We start from the raw sequence: 19,852 nt of genomic DNA on the forward strand, positions 1-19,852 counted from the left end.
TGGACAAGATTTGCTCTCATAGTCTTCCCTCGAAGACATAGGATTTTGGTTAAGCATCACTTCAGTCATTCTGACTGGTTCTCTTGGACCCCACTTAACAGTACGGTGGTTCCTATGACTCAACAAAGAAAAACACAGAACGACGAAATTGCTAAGTCTTCGCGCTCCATAGTCTTCACGCGATGCCTTCTCTTCTCATAGTCTTCAACGTGAATGTCTTCATATACCACCTTTGACATCAATGTCTTCATACATTTTTAGGGGTCATCTCTGGTAGGAAAACCGAATCAATGAGGGACTTCTACCTGTGTTATCCTGTAATTCTCACAAACACATTAGTCCCTTAACTAGGTTTGTCGTCAATACTCCAAAACCAACTAGGGGTGGCACTAGATGCACTTACAATCTCCCCCTTTTTGGTGACAAACTAGTTGAAGTTTTCAACGGGGAATATAATATGTGAAATTGTAAAGGATAGGGAATTGTCTTCATAAGTTGCAAGGGCTCCCCCTGAAGATGTGCATATAAGTAATTTTCTTTTGGAATGCAAATGCACATGGCAGGTTGTACTTGTGGAGATCCTCTTCAACTTATGATGACAATTCATCATGCATAAAAAGTATGTGAAGATAATGACATGCATGATGAAAAATGGACGTCTGCAAAATGATCTAAGTGCGGAATTTATCGTCGCACATGTGGAATTTATCATCGCATCACAGAATAGCAAATAAGTAGCAGACGACCATCGAGTTTAAGTGTTACAACTCAAAGAACCAAATGTATCAAAACGAGAGTTGTAAACACTAGGAAAAATATAAAGCAACCACCCATATGGACCCGCTTGAAGACATAGAGCATCTACTCGTTCCCATGAGGAGTAGGTGAAGCAGCAGGGTCGTCGGTGTTGTTAGGCGATGCATACGAACTTGGGGCAGTGTCGATGCATGCAGAAGTAGGGGGCGGTGAAGTGGCATCATCTTCGTCATCGATCACTCTGGCATTCACAGTTGCCGCGGAGGAAGAGAACTCAGAGTCTTCAAGAGACAGAGTTCGTCGCAACACAGTCCTTCTTGGAGGTGTGGAGTCAAACTTGAAGCGTTCAGAGAAGCCATCCTCTTGAAGATCATCCTCGGAGCACATAAGCATCAGTCCTTTCCATGTACGCCGACAGGTTTCATGGGCAACAAAGGCATTCTTGGTGGCAAGATTGTGAATCCTGTTTACGTCCACCAAGAGGCTTTGCATTCGGCGCTTCAACCAGTCATGATGCCTATCATGTTTCTGATGAAGGGAAACCAGAAGCTCTCAGTCATTGAGAACACGAGATCGCTTCTTGGGCCGTTGGGCAATGGTGCTTTCAGTGGCTTTAGTGAGGGCACGATGAGGTGCACGTGTAGTACCAGCCAAAGGATAAACACGAGTGACTGCTTCAGCTCCTTCAATGTTTTGAGAGAAGCTTTGATGCTCAGCATTCTGAAGACTAAGAGGCTCCTTGGCAGGCTCTGGATAGATGGCTTCAACGGACATATCAACGTCAGGCATAAAGATCTGATGATTGCGAGCAGAGGGCTGATATGAGACAGCTGAGTGTAGTTTGATCAGCCGCATTATCCATGGAGCGTAAAACTTCAAGCCAAAAAGATCAGATCCTGATGCGGCAAGTTGGCGGATGAAGAAGTCTTGTGCATTGAAGCATTTTCCGTGAAGAATATAAAAGACCAAAGTCTTCATTGCACCTTCCAGCTTTGCATGTGGAGAATGTCCTTTGATGGGCCAGAGAGTTCGCCTTATAATGTGATAGATAGTGCGTGGCAGATACTCAAGGTCTTCAACAAAGAACTCCTTAGGATATGCAACATCTGGAGGCAAAGGCTTCATCATGCTAAGCATCTGACTCGTGTTTGGTTCAGGCTTCTGAAAGATGCTCTCCATAGCTACACTATGAAGCTGACAACCAGGTTCATAAAGATCTCCAGGAGTGGGCAGACCAGTGAGCTCAATGATGTCAAAGGCTTTGGCTTCATGATGAACATTGTCGGTCATCCACTCAAGGACCCAAGTCTTCGGATCTCTTTTGTAGCCACGAATGTGAAGAGTGGCATAGAATTGGAGCAGCAATTCTTCGTTCCAGTGCTCTTTGTCGGTGACGAACGGCAACAATCCAGACTCTTTGAAGCAATCCAGAGCTTCTTCCAAGCAAGGCAGACTAGTTATGGCTTCAGCGTCAAGACGCATATGAGGGAAAATGTGACCTTGATTGTACAGAATGCATGAGTAATAACTTCGCTGCGGATAGCTCCAGAACCGATCAGAAGATATTCTTTCCCTGGAGTAGGGGTTCTTGGCGCTATTGAAGAAGGTGTTGTCTGCTTTGAAGACGATGACATTAAAAGATCCAGGTGCCAATGCAGGACCTGGAAACTTGGGCAACCTTGGCATTGGCTTCTGTACCTGAGGCATGTGCTCAACGTGATAGTCAAACTGAGGACCAGCAGCAGGCGCAGGAATAGGAGCAGTTGCATCATTGGCTTCATTGACTTCTGGCACATTGGTTGGTGCAGGCTCCACATTTGCTTCAGCCATGACTACGTCATTGGCTTCATTTGTGTTGGTGGTGGCAGCCTCAAGATTCTCAACCTCCACTTGATGAGCTGGAGGGTCGGGCACAGACACGTACTCCTCGAGAATAGCTTCTTCAGTATTGGGGGGAGTAGGGACACGTTCTTCTTCTCGTGTGTCGTCGGCTGATGCAGCCGGAATGTCTTCAGCAGCTTTAGCCTCAGACTCGGAGACATTCACAATAGGAGTGGCATCTGGAAACACTTGACGTGCAACAGATTGGTGGGGCACTTCTCCTTCTAGAACGCTGGAAAGACGGACTTGAGACCTTGGTCCTTTGCGAAGCCTGCGTAACACTGGCGACGTCTTTGGAGATGGAGTTGGATGGGCCTCAAAGTCATCTTCTTCTTCTTGCCGGGGTGGTGTGACTTTTTGTTGGGGAGTACTCGGGGTGTCTTGTTGTTGTGGGTGATCATCCCATGATGCATCCTGAGCAATTGGCGTCAGAGGACGACCAATGCTAATGAGTTCGCTGTGCGTAAGCACAGGCGATGATACCAGTTGGTGCTCGATCTGAGGAAGAACTACATCATCTTCAACATTTTCATGGTGACCAATTTCTTCAGCAGCGGTGGGATCAACTGCTGGAACATCTTCAACTTCACGATCCTTTGTGGAAGCAGGCTCATGGACAATCAGCTGGCGCTCTTGATGTTCAGATGCAGGGAGAACCATTGAGATAGGTTCAACAACTAAGGGCTCTATGGGAGCAGCCCGATCCTTCTTGGTCTTGCGCTTCTTCTTGGAGGGAGCAGCATTAGAGGCTTCAGGATGTTTCCTCTTTCTCGCTTCAGCCTCAGCATTCCTCGTCTTCTTCAGTTCTGAAGCGGTTGACCTGACCTTTGGCTTCGAGCCAGTCATGCTGGCTGGGAAGACAATGGGATGTGTTTCCTGCCTTGGTGCTTTGGGTTCGGCCACAGCTGGCTTCTTCTTCATCCTTGCAGCAATCCTGGGATCGATGCCAGGACGACCAAGACCATTGCACTTCTCAGCCTCATTGTAGGCTTGCACACACTTGTCATCCAGGCTCTTCATGCGCTCACGAGAACCTTGAGCTTCTTCACGCTTCTTGAGAAAGGCTTCCTTGAGCTCGTGCAGCATAATCTTGAAGTTTTTCACCTCTTGCACGCTGAGATTGTCCATGTGCTTCTTGAACTGAGCTTTCTCAAAGTCGATCTTTTGCTTCAGTTCAACGATGCGCTGAGCTAGAGCTAGCTCTGAAGCAATTGTGCCATGGAAGGCGACACTAAGGCCAATTGGAAGTTGCAGATCTTCAAAGCTGAGGTTGTGCATGTCAAACCACTCATCAATGAAGTTGTGGATGATTTCCACGTCAAAGAGAGGCAAATCATTGAAGATTTCTGCTTCTTCTTTGCTCTTGATCAGTTGCTCAAGAGCGTCATCTGCAAGATCTTCATCGCTGGACAGATCAATGGTGTCGTTGCGCAGAATAGCAGCAGCAGTCGGTTCTTTGCTGGTGTGTTGCAAAGGCATCTTTACTCTCGAGGGCTCGGAGATGTGTGACAAATCTTCAGACTGCACACTGTCTTCATGAGGTGCAGTAGCCAGTGGCTTTGCCCGTGAGATTTTTGGTGCTGAGGCAGACTTTGAAGCTTTAGCCTTCTTCTGCTTCTGTGGCTTCGGTGGTGCAGGTGCTTCGTCAGATTCAGCATCATCTGCAGGTTGAGCCACGACTGCCCATTGAACCATAATATGAGTGATGAGACCTTCTAGGTTGTAGAAGGGCCCAACCAGATTGGGTTCAGCTTCTCGTGTGCCGTCAGCACGTGGCGCAGAGGGGCCTGGGTTGAAGTCTAATCCCAATGACTTCTTGTTTTCCTTGCCAGAGTTCTGAGCAAACTGATAGTTGCGCTTGAAGAGATTGTCTTCGCGACACCATAGCAGAGAGGATGGGTCGGCATTAGCAGGCTGAGGTCCACGAAGCATGCATGGGTAAAAGCCTTGAGCAATAGCTTCGGACTGTGATTTGGGCTGAAGACCATTGTATATGATACCTCCCCATGGTCCCTTGATGGCACTCTTCTCAGCATATTCGTCGGTGACGAATCTGTACTTGAACCATTCCTCTTCCCAATGTCTTCGAATCCATTGGATTCGGTTCTTGCGTTCTCCATAGGTTTCTTCTCGATCTGACTTGTATTCCTCATATAGATCTGGTGGCAGGTCCTTAGCAGTGTTTCCACGGCACTGTCTGCCTCCCTTCCTTGCATTTTTCTTTGTAGCCATGAACTTCAAACTGAATGGCTTCAACATGTTCAAAGGTTTCGAAGGCTTCCGCCGGCGGGTCAAACAGGAAATGGCTTCGGGAGAATTTATATGATGCTGTAAGAATTCTGCAAATGAATGCAGACTATGAGAACCAAGGGATTCTCCCACGGACATGTACCTGTGATAGCATTAAGGTGCGAGGGAAGGGGAAGAGGTTATATGCATTCTCAGAAGATTTTGAAGATAAATCAGTTTAGAGGACATTGACCTCATAGTGCGAAGACATTCACTCATAGATAGAGAGTTGGTTCCAGATTTGTACGAATCCACAAATAAGTATAAGTGAGGAATCTAACTACTTTGTGAAGCATAAGTGAACATACTAGGCATATTATGAGATGCAGTATGAAATAGACCCTACTTGTGTGAATAGAAACTTCTTGTGGCAGAAAGTGATGAGTCTATAGGATCAAAGGGGCCGTAAAAAGGAAGTTTTATTTACCACACGAAGAACTGCTAGACGGAGAGGGAGATGAGGCCGAGCAGTTCGATCGTCCGTGCCCTAACTTGGCGATGGAGGACACCTACGGCGACGGCAGAAAAGACGATGTCTCCGGCCGGCATGAAGACGGCGTCGGAGAGGTCGCGACAGCTAAGCGCTTCATCACCGGCGTCGTCGAGGGCTAGCGGTGGCGCTAGGGTTTGTGCCAGAGTGGAAGAAAGGGTAATGACTATCGTGAGGCATGTATTTATAGGGACAAGGACGGCACAGTGTTATTACACAGGTGCCCCTGGTGATTCACATCTGAAGGACACGTGGCCATCATGCAACATATCGGAGGTTGTTCCACGTTCCCACGCACGCCTGGATTGTCGGGTGGTCGTTCCCACTTCTCTGGGTTTCAGGTGAAGGAATTAGCATTGAAAGCAAACTTAATGTTTGTCTCTGTATCTTCTGCTGACAAGGACGCAGGGAATACATTCGACAGTTTCAAGAGAATGCATATGATTTGGAGAGATAGAGTTTAAGATAGAAAGCATAGAGAGGTTAGGGTCCGATCACATTCACATAGTTCAAAAGATTCAACAAGAAGACATAGCCATAAGTGAATGCTGTAGAGGACAGAACACTAGTGTATATATATATGTGAGAAAGACAATCAAACCAACATAGTGAAGATAATCATGAAGACAAGTTGAGAATGAAGACATAGCAAATGTAACGCATGGGTGAAACACTTCAAACAAAAGAATTTGGTGGTGGCGTTACCCACCGTATAGGAAGTATTAGACCTAGACACGGCGCACAATTATCGTGGCGCTCCGAAGTCAAATTCCACATTAATGTATTCACACTTAGAATGTATGTCTTCATTGATTGAAGATATACTTTACTTCGTGTGTTGCACATCTAAGTCATCAATATGCATAAGTGTTAGGATGTGTGCCTAATCACAGGACATTTGAGGATTCCAAGATATTTAGCTCACACCGTAACTTGCAAAATCTCTTCTCATCCAAGGGCTTGGTGAAGATATCTACCAATTGCTCTTCAGTGTTGACGTGTATGATATCAATATCTTCCTTCACAACATGATCTCTAAGAAAGTGATGACGAATTTTAATGTGCTTTGTCTTCGAGTGCTGAACTGGGTTGTTGGCAATCTTGATGGCGCTTTCGTTGTCGCAGTAGAGTGGCACTTGCTTTAGATGAATGCCATAGTCTTTGAGTGTTTGCTTCATCCACAGAAGCTGAGCGCAGCAAGATCCAGCAGCAATGTATTCAGATTCAGCAGTGGAGAGAGATACACAGTTCTGCTTCTTTGAAGACCAACATACAAGTGATCGTCCCAGAAAATGACATGTGCCTGATGTAGACTTGCGATCCACCTTGTTACCAGCATAATCAGCATCCGAGAAGCCAACCAGATCAAACTCTGAGCCCTTTGGATACCATAATCCTAGTGTTGGGGTGTAAGCCAAATATCGAAGAATTCGCTTCACAGCTAAGTGATGCGATTCCTTTGGTGCCGCTTGGAATCGAGCACAGATGCAAACAGTAAGCATAATATCTGGCCTAGATGCACATAGATAAAGTAAAGAACCAATCATGGAGCGGTATACCTTTTGATCGAACTCTTTACCATTGTCGTCGGGACCCAGATGATGTTTGGCTGGCATTGGCGTCATGAAGCCTTTGCAGTGTTGCATACCAAATTGTTGGCGTTCTAGGAACGGGGGTCCCCAGACTTGCCTGCCTGCGGCCTGCGGCGTGGTTCAAAGGGGGGCCCAGCACGGCCCATCTTCACCAACACAAACTCAAGACCCTCGCGAGGGGCCAAGCCTCGCAGGGCAGAGGACACGGAGCTTCCTCAGGCACGGCCTCGTCAGGCTGGCTCACGAGGAGGTGGATAAATCAAGGCGGGTTGCCTCGCGAGGTGCCCGTGACGCAAGCTATGATGACTCAGGGCGCTAGGCGGGTGCCAGCCCGCACAGCGTCCTCCTTTCCTCTTTGGTGCAAAGGGGGCAAGCGCAACCGCGGAGTACCGAGGCATCAAGCAAAGGTTGCCATTTCGGTGCAACGAGACCAAGACCAGGAGGACTACGAGATGGAGGTCACCGTGGAGCCCAAGAGGGCGTCATCACCACAGCTTTGTGCAGGCGAAGACTACTTTTGTCAGGATAGCTGATAGTTGTTGTCCCCTTTCAAATTAGCCCGCCATTGTTGGCTCCCTTCCCGCTCAATATTTGGGAAGAGGACCAGGGCCTCTATAAATAGGACCAGCCACCCACAGAGCAAAAGGGGGTTGGGTGGTAGGAAGAAGGAGGCTCGTTAGAGAGGTGAGAAGCAGAGAGCAAAAGAGAGAGAAAGGTGGCTGAACTCCCCCCATTAGTTCATCGCCCCAGCCAAGAACAGACCCTCGCGAGGCTGTTCTTCCTTGTATTGTTCATCATCATCAGCCCAAGAGGCAATCCACACACCACACACTGGAGTAGGGTATTACACCACAACGGTGGCCCGAACCAGTATAAACCCTATGTCCCTTGTGCTGTTCTTTTCATAGATTTGATCCTAGTGTAGCGGAGGGGTGCAGGTAGGTAGGAGGCGAAATCTCCGCGCGCACCCAGTGTTCGAACCTCAAGGGTCTGCCGGAACCCGAAATCCGACATTTGGCGCGCCAGGTAGGGGTGCGCCGGAATTCGTCTTCCACCGCTCCGTGCCCCGTTGCATCGTCATCACCATGCCCGGCGACCAGGAGGGCAACCCAGACCCATGGGCTGCGTGGCTCACCCGCGCAGAACCGCTCGCCTCGGGCGACCCCGTGCCCAGGCAGCTCGCGGTCCGCAGGGTGATGCGGACAAGCTTCGACAACTCTTACACCGCGGCAGGCACGGTCGGCAGCATGAGCCTCCAATCACGCCGCGACCACGACACCGTACACCCGCCGGGAGCAGGCGAACTCAAGGGCCGCGCTCACGGTGGCCCGAGAGCTGCTGCAGTGCAGACTGCTGGAGGGCGGCCACGACGTGCTGCTGGAGCGAGTGGCGGAGCTCCCTGGCTTCCCCGCCTCGGGGGCTCACCCCTTCTCCACCCAGCTCCCATGTCAAGCCCAGGGCGACCCGCCCGGGGGATCTGCGCGTGCCTGCAGGCTCCAAGGCTACTCCGACGCCAGCGAAGCTGTCAACACCGGACCGGCAGCGGCGCTGCCCCCGCCCCCGGTCCGCGAAGAAGAAGGACTCAACGTGACCCGCGGCCCAGTGGGCGGCCTCGCGGCCACCCCGCGGTGGGCGTGACAGGCAGGACCGCGTGGCATGCGGGGCATTACGGCATGGCATTCGGGATGACGGCGCCGGAGGAATACATGCCCCTCATGATGGACCAAGGACACCGTCACGAGAACGAACAAGGCTCGCTCCTCAGCCCAAACTGGGGGGACGAGGCACTAGAAGCTGAGCCTTTCCAGGAGCCCCGGAACGGTCCCACTAGCCACGCTGGAGGCAATGATTATCGGGTACCGCTAATTCTTCAGGAGCAGGTATACGCTAACCATGGATCGCAGGAGGTGCAGGTCGCCGCAGCAAGCAGCTGCCCTGCTCCCACAATCTCCTACCCCTCGGGAGGGGGGCGCAGGGGGCTGCAGGAGAGGGGCCGAGATCCGACATCACCACCGCGGCGTTCGGAGCAAGGTGTTCTTAGGAGGTAGGCCCTCTGCTGGGAAGGTGCCTCAGGGCCTGCCCCTGGCGGAGGACCCGTGGTCGTCGGGGCAACCGCTGGCGACCGCTCTACCCCATCGGTCGGCGTCCTGGTTTCTGGTCGTTGCTGATGGCACTAGAGTGTGGCGCAAGGTGGGGCCCTCATCTAGCGATATGAAGCAAGGCCAGTACCTGTGAAGAAGGCCCAGTGCCTGTGAAGCTCGCCGCCCCGTGACACTCTCACGTAATAATGAGTGGGGCTGTACACGCCCCGGAGTCTCAGGGGTGCCGGCCTCAGGCCCTGGAGCTCCCTCCCACGCCCAGTGGCAGCACTTAGCTCCGCGCAGGTGAGAAGACGTCCAAGACTAGACTAGGTGGCGGACACGGCCTTTTGTTTGCTTTTGTTGCTCTTCCCTTTGGTTTTCGTTTTCCCCCGCTGGATTCAAGTTGGATTCGAATTTGAGATTTGCGTGAGTTCGGGGAAGGGGTGCTTAGTCTCGTTCGAGCAATTTCTCTCGTTTCGGTTACCACTTCGGCTCAGCTGCCTCCCCTCGTGAGCCCCTCACGAGCCAGGTCAGGCCTAGCTTGCGCGCAGCCCAGACTGCCGTCGTCGCGTCCTCTCAGGAGGGCGTCTTACTGCAGGTCCAACGAATTCAATCAGGAAACACTCAAGGCACCACTGCCTCCTACGGGATGCCCTAGGGCCAGCATGGGACAAAGGTAAATTAGCCGACTAGCGCGTCGCCCAAGCCAACCACTTGGCGCGGGCGCACGGGCAATGTAGCTCCTACTGATATGATAAACGTAAGTTTTAAATGAGGGGCTCCCCCTCCAAAATGCTCTCATTGCTATCAGGCCAAAACCTGAGTTCTATTCATATAGGGTAAGCAGGAACGATGCACAATCAGTCGGATGAATCTCCCAATGCGTCCTCAGGAGCGCCATCGGGGCCGTTGCTGGCGTTGCTGAATTCGCCATCGCTGCCCGCATTGCCACCAGCGGCGTCAGGGCCGCCCATCACGCCGCCCTCGTCGGCCGCCACGATCGCGTCGTCGTTGTCCGAGGCGAAGGCCCTGATAAGAGCCTCCACATGGTCTTCCACCCAGTGCGCCAGCTCACCTTGGACGCCCTGGGGGACTGGGGCAATGGCGGCATCAAAATCGAAGTGGGGATCCATGCTCCGGAGATGGCTGAAGACACGAGAAAAGGTGCGCCTGAGCAGGGCGCGGCACCTCTCCTCCACCAACCTGTCATCCCTAATCGACCGTGCCTCCAGCTGCGTCACCACGTCAGTGAAGAATTGAAGATTGCCCGCGTAGTTAATAGCGTGCGGCTCGCTGACGGTCTCCTTGCAGATGTTGCCCAAGGCCGCGTTGGCCCTCTCCCGGAGCGTGGTGAGCATGGGGCCGTGCTCATTCTCCAGGAGCTGCCGCTGGCGTATCTCGTCCGCGTTCTGGCACGCGACGGCCTCAGCCTCCTTCACCCGCTGGCGAAGAAGGAGCACCTCAGCCTGGGAGGTGGTCAGCTCACCTTGCTCCACCTCAAGGGTGGCCCGGGAAGCATTGGCCCGCCGCGTCACCTCCTCCAGCTTGGCCCTCAGGGCAGCAGTCCTGCCTTCGGCTTCGGCCCAGATCAACCCAGCTTCTCCTCGAACTCGTGCTCGAGGTTCAAATGCGCCATCGACACCCGACGTCCAACCTCCTCCAGGACACGGGCTTCCTGTGCAGCGACATCGTCCTCCGCCTGTGTCACCAAGTTTTCCCTCATCTCCAGACGCTCGTACTCGCGGGTACGTTCGGCGGCTTCCAGCGTCAGCGCCTCCTCACGCTTCTGGAGCTCCGCCGAGTCACCGGAGGCCACCTTCATCGACGCGAGGGCTGCCTCGCGCAGCTCCACCTGCTCCTCCAGCAAGTGGCACCAGGCCAGGAGCTCCCGAGCTCGCTCCTCTGCAGCCGTTTGCCGCCGGTCGTCCTCCCGAGCTTCCTCAGCAGCCCGAGACCGGGCCTCCCGAGAGGCCACCAACGACGCCTTGGCCTCTGCTTCATCAAGGTCACGCTGATGGCGCGCAAGGGCGATGGCGCCCTCCAGCTCGCGCCTCTCTGCAGCCAGGCGCAGACCCTCGGCCTGAAGGCGCGCGTCTTCATCAGCAAGCTCCTCACCAAGCAGGCTCACTGCGTCAGTCGCCCTTCAAAGGAATCCTTGGCGTAGAGCGCGACGCTCCCGAGCGCGCTCAAGCACATCTTCCACACCATCATCTGCCCCAAGCAAGCGCCGGGGGCTGCTGGTCAGCGCCCCCCCCTCCGGGCTGGGGGCTGGGGGCTAGCGCCCTCGCGATGGCCGGGCACGCCGCGTCAGAAGCCCGGCCTGCGGCCAGCCCGACCTCAGGAGAAGAGCGCAGGAAGCGCCTCAGCCAATCGCATTCCACGACCAGGCGAGAAGCCCATGGCAGGTTGGCTATGCCACGAGAAGGCTCGCGAAGGAGGATCGCGGGGTGCGCGGGGCCACGATACGCCTCGGGATGGTTCGCCTCTTCGATCGCCCTCACCACAAGGGCTCCGCTACTTGGGACGCTCGAGGACGGTGGAGGGGGCAAAGCCAAAGGGGACGGCTCCTCAGCCGTCTCAGCAAGCTCGGCTGGAAGGGGCCTGCGGAGCAAGGGTCAGTAAGAGCAACGGAAGGATCAGGAGCAGGGAAAGGAGAAGGCTTACTCATCAGTGGCGAAGTACTTTTTGCGCTTCAGCAGGCGACAAGGGTACCCATCGCCCAGGGCTTCCCTTCTCTTCCGGAGAGCCCCAAAGTCCACGAGGAAGCGGCCTAAGTGTCGGGCGCAGGGATCGACCTGCGACGAAGATGGAGCGTCAAGACGATCAGCGTCAGGGGCGCCTGCCTGATGTGCGCCGCCAATCGCCTCCCCAAGAGAAGCAGCTGGAGCCTCAGGGGCCCCAGTCGCAGGTGCAGAGGGCAGCTGTTTGTCACCCTCAGCCTCAGCACTACGGGCCCCGATAACTGCTTCCTCATGAGCCTCGCCCGGTGCCGTCACCATGCCGGGAGCCCCTTCGGCCTCTGGCGCCTCGTGCATCCCTGCTCCGCCACTTGAGGAAGAGTCGCCTTGGCCGATTGGAAGGGCAGTCACCACCACTGGATTCTCATGAGGTCCCTGGAGGCCGGCGGGGCGCATCCCCCACTCATCAAAGACGGGCATCTGCTTCACGAAGTCGACCCTGCTCTGGCAGAGGTACAGTAAGGCCCCTCCCTGCCGGACGCTGCCGGGGTTGGGGTCCTCGGCCAAGGTCAAGAGCATTGTCTTCAGCACCTCAGGAGCCAGGTCCTCTTCCTGGAGCCTCATACTATCCTCGCGCCCACGGAAGGCCCACATCCGGCGAGAGTTCCGTTGAAGGGGAGCAACACGGCATAGCAGAAACTCCTTCACCACCTTGGGCGTTGTCACGCCAAGCGACCTCAAGAGCGCGAAGCGGCGCCAGACGAAGACGAGCCGGGGGCTCTCGAGCGTCTCCTGGCCCCAACCCGAATTGGGGACAGCAGGCGAGGTCGGCTCCGATAGCAGGGGGCTGGGCACCCCTGCGTCCACATACAGCCACCGGTCGCGGTACCCAACAGCGGGCAGGGTTAGCTTGAAGTCAATCCTAGAGGCCGCATGAAAGTGCAACTATCCCTAGGTGGTTTTGGTAATTCATAACAACATATAGCTCATTGAGCTAATGCTATTCCAAGATGACTATTTCAGGAAATCTCAATGATTGGCATGGCATGGATGTGAAAGTGGAACCCTCAAAATGCTAAGGACAAACGATTGGCTCAAGCTCAAAGGCTCAAGACTCTTCTTTTCATATTTTAGGGATCCAAGATCACATTGAGTCTTTAGGAAAAGCCAATACTATTAAGGAGGGATGAGGTGTTGCTTAATGAGCCTCTTGCTTCATGTGCTTAGTGATATGCTCCAAAACCCTCAACTACTTTCCCATATCCACATATGACCTAAACCCTAAGCCAAACTCGGTCCTACCGATTCTTTCTATCCGACGCCACCAAGTTTCACTTGTCTTAAGCCACTGCCAAACCCTAGCAAATCGGTTCTACCGATAGGGATCTCGGTCTCACCGAGATGGGATTGCAAACTCTCTGTTTCCCTTTCGTAACTTTTCGGTCTCACCGAAAGAGCGAATCGGTCCCACCGAGATTGCAATTTAAATTTAGTGTTTCCTTTTTGTAACTTTTCGGTGTCACCGAAAGAGCAAATCGGTCCCACCGAGTTTGCCTGACCAACTCTCTGGTTAGCTAATTACCAAATTCGGTCTCACCAAGTTTGTGTAGTCGGTCTCACCGAGATTACGTTATGCCCAAACCCTAACCATATCGGTCCCACCGAGTTGCATGTCAGTCCCACCGAAAATCTCTAACGGTCACTAGGTTTACATTTTCGGTCTGACCGAGTTTGTTGATTCGGTCCCATCGAGATTGGAAAACTGTGTGTAACGGTTGGATTTTGTGTGGAGGCTATATATACCCCTCCACCTCCTCTTCATTCAATGAGAGAGCCATCAGAACACATACACAATTCCTACTCATATGTTCTGAGAGAGAACCACCTACTCATGTGTTGAGACCAAGATATTCCATTCCTACCATACGAATCTTGATCTCTAGCCTTCCCAAGTTGCTTTCCACTCAAATCTTCTTTCCACAAAATCCAAATCCTATGAGAGAGAGTTGAGTGTTGGGGAGACTATTATTTGAAGCACAAGAGCAAGGAGTTCATTACCTACACACCATTTGTTACTTCTTGGAGAGTGGTGTCTCCTAGATTGGCTAGGTGTCACTTGGGAGCCTCCGACAAGATTGTGGAGTTGAACCAAGGAGTTTGTAAGGGCAAGGAGATCGCCTACTTCGTGAAGATCTACTGCTAGTGAGGCAAGTCCTGTGTGGGCGATGGCCATGGTGGGATAGACAAGGTTGCTTCTTCGTGGACCCTTTGTAGGTGGTTGCTTCTTCGTGGACGCTTTGTGGGTGGAGCCCTTTGTGGACTCGCGCAACCGTCATCCTTTGTGGGTGGAGCCCTTTGTGGACTCGCGCAACCGTTACCCTTTGTGGGTTGAAGTCTCCATCAACGTGGATGTAGGATAGCACCACCTATCCAAACCACGGGAAAAACATCCGTGTCTCCAATTGCGTTTGATTTCTCCAAACCCTTCCCTTTACATTCTTGCAAGTTGCATGCTTTACTTTCCGCTGCCAATATACTCTTTGCATGCTTGCTTGAATTGTGTGATGATTGCTTGACTTGTCCTACAATAGCTAAAATCTGCCAAGAACTAAAATTGGGAAAAGGTTAAGTTTTTATTTGGTCAAGTAGTCTAATCACCCCCCCCCTCTAGACATACTTTCGATCCTACACCGCAGTCTCAGGCTCGGCAATGAAGCTGACGCACGCCCAGCATTGGGTAGGGTCGACAAGATGCAGCGAGAAGAAGTGGCGCGGCAAGGCAACCGAAGGAGGGATGCCCACCATGGCTTCGCAAACAAAGGCGAAGACTGAAAGGAGGGTGATGGACTCCGGACTTAGATGCATCATGTGGATCTGATAGTGGGAGAGCACGACGTTGAAGAAATCAGAAAAGGGGGGAACCAGACCTGCCCACAGGGAGTCGGCAAAATATGGGACCTCGGTAGCTATCCTGTCGTTGGAGAAGTGGGGCGCGGGCCAGGCCGTCGTCCTCCCGCATTCATTGAAGATGGTGGCCAGAGCCAAGCTGACCTTGCCCAGGCCCTCGGCGGGGGCCACCAACGGCGGCGGGCAAGGCGGAGACACGGGATTCTTCCCTCTTCCCTTCTTCGTCGGGACCATGGCGATAGGAAAGGGGGGGGGAGGATTCGCGATTGAATTGAAAACAGAAACCAGGGTTCGAGCGGAGGAAGGACAGGAAGCGCTCGAGCGATAAAAGGGGAACGACTGTGTACGACTACGGGTCCGCCTAGCAAGGCGCAAGATAAGGAGGGCGTGGGGGAACAGTGCCGCCCACGTCCAATCAACTGCCGCGCGACGCCTAAGGCCGCAGGCTGTTAGGGCCCGCGGCGCTTCGCTCTTGCCCTTCCGCCTCCCTGCACGGCCAAGTCCGAGCGCGCCTTGGGCCCAGGGGCTATTGTCGGCGTTCTGGGAACGGGGGTCCCCAGACTTGCCTGCCTGCGGCCTGCAGCGTGGTTCAAAGGGGGGCCCAGCACGGCCCATCTTCACCAACACAAACTCAAGACCCTTACGATGGGCCAAGCCTCGTGGGGCGGATGAGACGGAGCTTCCTCAGGCACGGCCTCGTTAGGTTGGCTCACGAGGAGGCGGAGAAATCAAGGCGGGTTACCTCGCGAGGTGCCCGTGACGCAAGCCATGACGACTCAGGGCGCCAGGCAGGTGCCAGCCCGCACAGTGTCCTCCTTTCCTCTTTGGTGCAAAGGGGGCAAGCGCAGCCGCGGAGTACCGAGGCATCAGGCAAAGGTTGCCATTTCGGTGCAACGAGACCAAGACCAGGAGGACTACGAGACGGAGATCACCATGGAGCCCAAGACGGCGTCATCACCAGAGCTTTGCGCAGGCGAAGACTACTTTTATCAGGATAGCTGATACTTGTTGTCCCCTTTCAAATTAGCCCGCCATTGTTGGCTCCCTTCCCGCTCAATATTTGGGAAGAGGACCAGGGACTCTATAAATAGGACTAGCCACCCACAGAGCAAAAGGGGGTTGGGTGGTAGGAAGAAGGAGGCTCGTTAGAGAGGTGAGAAGCAGAGAGCAAGAGAGAGAGAAAGGTGGCTGAACTCCCCCCATCAGTTCATCGCCCCAGCCAAGAACAGACCCTCGCGAGGCTGTTCTTCCTTGTATTGTTCATCATCATCAGCCCAAGAGGCAATCCACACACCACACACTGGAGTAGGGTATTACACCACAACGGTGGCCCGAACCAGTATAAACCATGTGTCCCTTGTGTTTTTCTTTTCATAGCTTTGATCCTAGCATGGCGGAGGGGTGCAGGTAGGTAGGAGGCGAAATCTCCGCGTGCACCCCAGTGTTCGAACCTCAAGGGTCTGCCGGAACCCGAAATCCGACACAAATTTCTTCAGGCAATCTTGGAGGTACTTCTCTTGAGATATAAAGATGCCGTTGCGTTGCTGACGTATTTGGAAGACCAAGGAAGAACTTCAGCTCACCCATCATGGACATCTGATATTGCTCTTGAATCATATATGCAAACTCTTCACTGTATTTCTGATTGGTGCAGCCGAAGATAATGTCATCCACATATATTTGGCACACAAATAGTTCACCATCATATGTCTTCGTGAAGAGAGTGGGGTCGAGGGAACCAGATTTGAAGCCTTTGCTCTTCAGGAAGTCTTTGAGTGTGTCATACCAAGCCCGAGGGGCTTGTTTGAGGCCATACAGTGCCTTGTTGAGCTTGTACACCATGTCAGGATGTTTTGGATCTTCAAAGCTAGGCGGTTGTGCAACATACACTCCTTCTTCAATCTTGCCATTGAGAAAAGCGCTCTTCACATCCATTTGATATAGAAGTATGTTATGATGATTTGCATAGGCCAGCAGTATGCATATGGCTTCAAGTCTAGCCATAGGAGCAAATGTTTCATCGAAGTCAATCCCTTCAACTTGAGTGTACCCTTGAGCAACGAGACGAGCTTTGTTTCTAACAACTTGACCATGCTCATCTTGCTTGTTGCGATATATCCATTTGGTGCCTATTATATTGTGCTTGCGAGGATCAGGACGCTTAACCAGTTCCCATACATTATTCAACTCAAACCGTTGAAGCTCTTCTTGCATAGCTTGAATCCATTCAGGTTCCATGAAGGCTTCTTCAACTTTCTTGGGTTCAGATATTGAGACAAATGCGAAGTGCCCACAGAAATTTGCTAGCTATGTCGCGCTTGAACGAGTGAGTGGACCTGATGCATTCATGCTATCAATTATTATCTCAATCTGTACTTCATTTGCAACACGAGGATGTACAGGGCGAAGATTTTGCTCTTTCTGATCATTGTCATTGTTAGAGGGATTGTCTTCAGGCTGAGCATTGTCTTCAGGTTGATCAGGTGCGGAGATGATAAGTTCCTCTTCAGGCTGAGCTTCAGATGGTATGATGTCTCCAGTTCCCATAAGTTTGATTGATTAACTGGATGGAACTTCATCTAGCACATTTGGCAGGTGCTCTCTTCGTGAGCCGTTCGTCTCATCAAACCGCACATCCACTGTTTCAACCACTTTATAGTGAAAAAGGTTGAAGACTCTGTAGGAGTGTGAATCCTTTCCATATCCAAGCATAAAACCCTCATGTGCTTTTGGTGCAAATTTTGAAGTGTGATGTGGATCCTTGATCCAGCACCTAGTGCCAAATACTCTAAAGTAACTGACATTTGGCTTCTTGCCAGTAAGGAGCTCATAGGATGTCTTGTTCAGAAGCTTGTGAAGATAAACACGGTTGATGATATGGCAGGCAGTATCAATGGCTTCAGGCCAGAATTTTCTTGGAGTCTTGTATTCATCAAGCATCGTCCGAGCCATCTCAATAAGTGTTCTGTTCTTGCGTTCGACGACGCCATTCTGTTGTGGCGTGTACGAAGCTGAGAATTCATGTGTGACGCCCAAAGTATCAAGATATGTATCCAGGCCAGTGTTCTTGAATTCAGTGCCATTGTCACTTCTGATGTGCTTTATCTTGGCGCCATAGTTGTTCATTGCTCGATTGGCGAAGCGTCTGAAGACATCCTGCACTTCAGTCTTGTAGAGGATTATATGCACCCAAGTATATCTTGAATAATCATCAACAATGACAAAGCCATAGAGACAAGCAGTAGTAGTAAGAGTTGAGTAATGAGTGGGACCGAAAATATCCATGTGGAGCAGTTCGAAGGGTTGAGTAATTGTCATGATTGTCTTCGAGGGATGCTTGGCCCTCGTCATCTTTACTGCTTCACAGGCACCGCAGAAGTGATCCTTCTTGAACTTGACGCCCTCGATGCCTATGACATGCTTCTTCCTTGCACGGGTGTGGAGGTTCCTCATGCCAGCATGCCCCAGCCTCCGATGCCAGAGCCAACATTCAGAAGCTTTTGCTAGAAGACATACTGCAAGTTGTGGTCTTGCTGAGAAATCTACCACGTACAAATCATCTTTCCGATACCCTTCAAACACTAGAGACTTGTCAGATTCCATTAAAACAAGGCAATGATATTTTCCAAACATCACAATCATGTTTAAATCGCAAAGCATTGAGACAGACATTAAGTTGAAACCAAGGCATTCAACAAGCATGACTTTATCCATGTGTTGATCCTTTGAGATTGCAACTCTACCTAGACCCAATACCTTGCTTTTACCAGTGTCAGCAAATGTGATGTGACTTTTGTCAGATGGACGTAAGGTTGAGTCCACGAGAAGGCTTCGCTTGCCAGTCATGTGATTGGTACACCCACTATCAATAATCCATTCTGAAGCAGCTGGTGTCGTACCCTACAGTGCAGTTAGGGGGATAGGCTTCACGAAGAGAATTGTGAAGCAAAAACATTTGATGAGCCAGTGGATTATGAAAGCTTAGATCAAGATTAGGACTGATAGGGCAAGTAGCAAGCAACTCAGGAACAAAGTACATAATAATACCATTTGGGCATTTGATCTTGCGCCCTACAAGATGCTTAAGGTCGCCAGCAATAGCGTCAGACGATTTTGGTTTTCGGCTGGAGACCTTCCCCTGCAAAAGAGAGCTAAGCTTTCTTAGCCACCCACATCTTCAAGGGTGGCTTCGAAGCAATGAGTCTAAGTGCAGCATCTGAGAACTTTGGCTTTGGAGCCCTAGCAAAAAGTCTTGCGGGTGGACAATAGTACTCATAAGAATAAGTAGAATAGTTCTTGGTCTTATGAACAAGGCGGTTTGATGAAACGCGCTCATATTCACAGGCCCGAGTGTGGTTTCCCTGCAAAACATTTGCTTAGTGTGAATCAGGTGAGTCCTCTGTCTGTATGAAGCCTTTGGACCGTATGAAGCCTGTGGTCTGGGGTTTTTCTTCTTCACCTGTGGTGTCATGATGACATTCACAGGAAGATTTTCCAAACACCTTTTCGGCACCCAGACCTTCTTCATAGGCGGCCCATTCCTGCAGTTAGTACCAATACACCTGGCAAACACTTCACCATTCTGATTCTTAGACAGTTTATAGTTTGCATCAAAGGATTCATTAATAACAATGGGATTAGCACAAGTGAAGCCAGATAGGGTGGATGGATCCGATGAAGGTTCCTTTGCAGCAACCCATGTAGTTTTGGGGTACTGCTCAGGTTTCCAGTAAGATCCATCATCATTCATTTTCCTTTTGAACCCAACACCCTCTTTCCTATGGATTCGGTTAAGGATCTGCCTTTTGAGGACATTGCATAGTGTCTGATGCCCTTTGAGACTTTTGTACCTCGCTGTTTCAAGCAGTGTCTTCAACCTAGCATTCTCATCAGCAATAGCAGTGGTATCCTCAGCAGAGGGGTTAGTTACCACATCAACAGTTGAAGATATTGCAATAGTAGCAGCAGTAAAACATTCAGCAACAAAAGTAGAGTTATCACGCTCAATGCATTTAAGACATGGTGGTTCAAATCCTTCCTGAGCTGAATTGATCTGTTCGGCGCGAAGTGACTTGTTTTCCTTTTGAAGATCTTCATGAGCCGCTCTCAATTTCTCAAGATCTTGCTTCCTTTGAAGATAATCATAGGAAAGCCTTTCATGAGTTGTTGAGAGTGTTT

Source organism: Triticum aestivum, chromosome 5A (genome assembly GCF_018294505.1).
Source record: "Triticum aestivum cultivar Chinese Spring chromosome 5A, IWGSC CS RefSeq v2.1, whole genome shotgun sequence".
Lineage (NCBI taxonomy): Eukaryota > Viridiplantae > Streptophyta > Magnoliopsida > Poales > Poaceae > Triticum > Triticum aestivum.